General features: G+C 38.8%; 1 pseudogene; it reads right to left on the bottom strand.

Moving 5' to 3' along the window:
* Positions 1 to 1,969: 1,969 nt before the first annotated feature.
* LOC104999677 lies at positions 1,970 to 5,412 on the bottom strand (annotated as a pseudogene).
* Positions 5,413 to 5,741: the final 329 nt, after the last annotated feature.

Here is a 5,741-nt window from a genome sequence, read left to right as displayed (position 1 = left end):
AGGATAGTTCAACGTACGAAAATCAATTAATAATTAATCAATGTAATACACCACATGGGGCTTCCCAGCTGGTGCTACTGGTAAAGAACCCACCTGCCAATGCAGGAGACAGATAAGACGCAGGTTTCATTCTTGGATCAGGAAGATTCCCTGGAGGAGGACATAGTAACTCACTCCAGCATTCTTGCCTGGAGAATCCAATGGACAGAAGAGCCTGGCGGGCTATGGTCTGTAGGGTTGTAAAGAGTCAGACACGACTGAAGTAACTTATCACAGAGGCATGCCCAGACACCTCTCTAAAAGAGTGAAGGAAAACACACACACACACACACATGACTAATTTCCTTCAAGAACTTTTCCTTTGCATTCACAGCGTGGCTAAGTGGTCAATGCAAGAGGCTTCACTTTTGGCCTGTCTTGGCTTTCTACGTTCCTTCCATACTACACTTAATCATTTCTAGCTTTTACTTTATTTTTAACATTTATTTATTTATCTGCATCAGGTCTTAGTTGTGGCATGTAGGACCTTTCTTTGGGGTGCAGGCTTCTATTTCCAGCAGTCAGACTTAGTTGCCTCGAAGTATGTGGGCTCTTAACTCTCGGACCAGGGATCAAACCTGTGTCTCCTGCATTGGAAGGCAGATTCTTAATCACTGGATCATTAGGGAAATCCCTTGATTTATTTTTTAGTGTTTTATTTGTGTTTAAAGATGATATATATTTTATTATACACACATATATACACATATATTATTCATTCATTTCTTCTACATTTAGTACAATTTTTTTTGCTATTACAGAAAATAATCTTGTATACATCCTGAACATGTTTCCTTGTACACATTGGTGGTAATTTCTTCAGAGTATATATCTAGAAGTGAAATTCCTGGGAAGCAGTGTATGTGCCTCTTTAATTATACTAAACATTGCCAGATGCTCTCCAAAATGATTATACAAAGTTATACTCCCACCAGCTGTACTTGAGAGTTTGTTTTCCTATGTGCTTGACATTCTTGGTATTGCCAGACTTTTCTTCTCTGTTAATCTTACAGGTTCACAGTGGAACCACCTTATTTTTTTCCCCTTTTTTATTGACACATAGTTGATTTGCAGCATTGAGCAAAATTCAGTAGAGTGACTCAGTTTTACACATATATACATTCTCTCTCTCTCTCTCTTTTTTTTTTGTAACCAAAACTTTAATCCCAAGGATTCTCACAAAACTTATTACAAATGACAGCATGAAAAAAGAATCTTGCACTGTAACTCAGTTCAGCTCTACAATGCACCCTTAAACAGGCAGGACATATGGTATTTTGAGTAGTCTCAAATTTCCAAATAAAGAATGCTACAAAGAGCTATGTATTCTTATACAGCAATCACAGAAGGAACTTACAACCTAAAGCAAAGGTAAACTAACTTCCTTGAAACTTCTTAGATTCTACTCCAACTGGACAACCTTTTGTCCAGTGTGAAGACTAGTGGAATTTTTAAACCTCTAATCCAGTTTAAGGGTGCAGCTTTAATTTCTCCAGCTTTTGAGTTCACAGCAGCTTTTAAAAACCGCTTAACTACAGCTGCATACCATATCCCAGCTATGTTGAAAAAAATCTTCCAATTTTTGCCAGTTTTTGTTTCCATAATGTTAAACATCGACTTTACCTGGGCAGGAGTTAGAGGTTTATTATCAGCCTATGCAAGACTAAAATTCAAAGCAAATTAAATTTTGTTTAAGGGAACATTTTAAAGTAACAATTTGTGATATTACATGCCTCATATGACCCATTTCAAACCATAGAGAACTACACCTTGTGTGTCACTGTTCCAACAGACAAACAAATGTGAACGGCTAAAACATTTTTAAAATGCACCAAGCTTATGCAGTCTCAAACAAAACTTGAATTTTCTGTACATACTCCTGTCAAATGAAGTTATTTTCTGTACACCACTCCTCTTGCAAACTGATCTTCTATTTCCTTTCATTTGACCTAGATCTGCTGTGAGACCTAGAGAAAGATCAGCATGGCTTGTGACTTCTCTCCCGGGACAGTGTTCTTTCTCTTCTCCTATCTCTAGAAAGGGACCTGCTCCGCCTGCGGGAGAAGCTTCTCAGTCTTGGAGATCTGCGTGGAGGTGGAGGACTCCTCCTCCGATAATCATCTCAAGGGCCACGACCCCAAGAAGGAGGTGCGCCACGATTTCGACTTCCCTTTTCACCGTTGGATAGTTCCACCCTTCTCGGCAGCCACACAGTGTTCTCTCCCGTCTAGCTCTGGGACAGCATCAGCTGCATCTGGGGGGTCTTCAGATTCAACAAAAGCAAAGCCAGGACGGTTTCTAGCAACCCACACACTTCGGAGTGGTCCATAATAGCCAAAAGCTCGTTCCAATTCAGTCTTGTTACCATTGTTTCCAAGATTATCTACATAAAATTTACAGTCCAATCGACAGGAATCACGATGCGTTTTGAGATCTTAGGTTACAAATGCGGAGGTTCAAATCCACAGAACTTAGGCTAGGTCTTCCCGGTCCCCTTCCGCCCGCGTTCCCAGATGCGCCCGCACACCTGACGTCCACGAAATAGCCTACATTCTCTTTTTAAAACATTCTTTTCCATTATGGATCATCCCAGGAGACTGGATATAGCTCCCTGTGGTGTACCGTAGGACCTTGGTGTTTATCCATTCTAAATGTAATAATTTGCATCTGTCAACTCCAAATTCACAGGCCAACTCTCTCCCTTTTCTCCTCTCCCTTGACAAGCACAAGTCTGATCTCTCTGCCTGTGAGTCTGTTTCTGTTTTGTAGACAGGTTCATTTGTGCCCTATTTTAGGTTCCACCTATAAGTGATATCATATGCTATTTGTCTTTCTCTTTCTGGCTTACTTCACTTAGTATGATAATCTCTAATTGAATCCATGTTGTTGCAAATGGGCACTATTTTCTTCCTTTCTTCCTTTTTTATTTTATGGCTGAGTAGTTGTAAATATGTACCACATCTTCTTTATCCATTCATCTATCATTGGATATTTTGGTTGGTTTCATGTTTTGGCTACTATGAATAGTGCTGCTATTTTTTTTGAATTATAGTTTTGTCTGGATATATGCCATAGTATCTTTGAAACACAATAAAGCATAGTGCAATGAAACAATGTATGTCTGTACCAAGAATAACCTCATTAACACTTTTGAGAACATAGTGAGATTTTACTAATTCAAACAACAGTAACATCATAATTCATACACTGAAATTAAATTTAAGTTGATATTATATATTTTTTGACATTCTTTGGCATTGCCTTTCTTTGGGTAATGAGTTTGAGTAAACTCTAGGAGTTTGCGATGGACAGGGATGCCTGGCATGCTGCAGTCCATGCCAGGTCATGACTGAGCAACTGAACTGAACTGAACATATTTTTTACAAAAGAACATACTTTAGAAACTAAACATATAAACCTGGCTCCAAAGAGCATTATAAAATATTTACCTTTACAACCACCTCTGTGTTGTTAAGTGCTCAGTCATGTCCGACTCTTTGCAACCCCATGGACTGCAGCACGCCAGGCTTCCCTGTCCATCACCAACTCCTGGAGCCTGCTCAAACTCATGTCCATTGACTCAGTGATGCCATCCAACCATTTTATCCTCTGTCGTCCCCTTCTCCTCCTACCTTCAGTCCTTCCCAGCACGAGGGTCTTTTCTAATAAGTCAGCTCTTCACATCAGGTGGACAAAGTATTGGACCTTCAGGATCAGCATCAGTCCTTCCAATCAGTATTCAGGATTGATTTCTTTTAGGATTGACTGGTTTGATCTCCTTGCAGTCCAAGGGACTCTCAAGAGTCTTCTCCACCACCACAGTTCAAAAGCATCAATTCTTTGACACTCAGTCTTCTTTACGGTCCAACTCACATCCATACATGACTACTGGAAAAACCATAGCTTTGACTAGATGGACCTTTGTCAGTAAAGTAATACCTCTGCTTTTTACTATGCTGTCTAGGTTTGACATAGCTTTTCTTCCAAGGAGCAAGTGTCTTTTAATTTCATGACGGCAGTCACCTTCTGCAGTTATTTTGGAGCCCAAGAAAATGAAGTCTGTCACTGTTTCCATTGTTTCCCATCTATTTGCCATGAAGTGATGAGACTGGATGCCATCATCTTCGTTTTTTGAATGTTGAGTTTTAAGCCACCTTTTCACTCTCCTTCATCAAGAGGCTCTTTAGTTCCTCTTCTCTTTCTGCCAAAAGGGTGGTGTCATCTGCATATCTGAGGTTATTGATATTTCTTCCAGCAATCTTGATTCTAACTTGTGCTTCATTCAGCTGGCATTTTGCATGATGTACTCTGTATATAAGTATAATAAGCAGGGTGACAATATATGGCCTTGATGTACTGCTTTTCCAATTTGGAACCTGTCCATTTTTCCATATCTGGTTCTAACTGTTGCTTCTTGACCTGCATACAGGTTTCTGAGGAGATAGGTGAGGTGGTCTGGTATTCCCATATCTCTCAGAATTTTCCACAGTTTGTTGTGATCCATACAGTCAAAGGCTTTAGCATGGTCAATAAAGCAGAAGTAGATGTTTTTTCTGGAATTCTCTTGCTTTTTCTGTGAGCCAACGTATGTTGGCAATTTGATCTCTGGTTCCTCTGCCTTTTCTAAATCCAGCTTGAACATCTGGAAATTCTCAGTTCGCGCACTATTGATGGCTAGCTTGGAGAATTTTGAGCATTATTTTGCCTGCATGTGAAATGAGTGCAATTGTGCAGTAACCACCTCTGTACAGACAGCTATATTTTGGCAGTTACCTCTGAAGCTGGCCACAGTAAATATTCAATAATTGTTTGCTGAAAGAATAAACATTTTAAGTTGTAGTCACAGAGCAGCTTAATCCATTACTGAAGCAGTGGATCTTCTATAATCCTCTACTCAATCTTGTACTTTGGTTATAAAAGTATGTTGCAGAGAATTAGACTATAAATCAGATGTTTTCAGTACATCTAAATGCCTTCAGCAGGTTTGAATTAATGATTCTTCTGTTGATAGAAATAAGGAAATTTTAAGACTAGGATAATAAGAATCTATTGGCTAGTTCACAAGTAATGCTTTTTTATTTTTTTACCTTTTGACCTCTAATACCTATTCTTCCCACCCCCACCCCCACTTCTGACAATCACCAGTTGGTTCTCTGTATCTATGAACTGTTATGTTTATTTTTTAGATTTCACATATAAGAGATCATAGAATATTTGTCTCTGACTTATTTCACTTAGCATAATGCCCTAAAGGTCCATCCATGTTGTTGCAAATGGCAAGTTTTTTTTTTCCATTTTTAAATTTGTTAAGCAATCTCAACATACTTGACACACATATTTGTTTATATATATACACCACATCTTCTTACCCATTCAGTTAGATTGTTCACATATCTTGGTGTTGTAAATAATGTTACAATGAACATGGAGTTGTGTTTCTTTCTGAATTAGTATTTTCATTTTCTTCTGATAATACCAAGAGGTGGAACTGCTGAACGGTATGGTAGTTATATTTTTAGCTTTTGAGAAAACTCCATACTTTTTTCAAAGTGACTGCACCAATTTGCATTCTCACCGACAGTTCAGAAGGGTTCCCTTTGCTCCACATCCTTGTGGACACTTGTTATTTCTTGTCTTTTGATAATAGCCAGTCTAGGACATGTAAGGAGATATCCTACTGTGGTTTTGATTTGCATTTCCTT

This window comes from Bison bison, unplaced genomic scaffold (assembly GCF_000754665.1).
Source record: "Bison bison bison isolate TAMUID 2011002044 unplaced genomic scaffold, Bison_UMD1.0 scf7180017864361, whole genome shotgun sequence".
Lineage (NCBI taxonomy): Eukaryota > Metazoa > Chordata > Mammalia > Artiodactyla > Bovidae > Bison > Bison bison.
The sequence above is the reverse complement of the archived record's forward strand: the minus strand, read 5'-3'. Positions and strand labels throughout refer to the sequence as shown.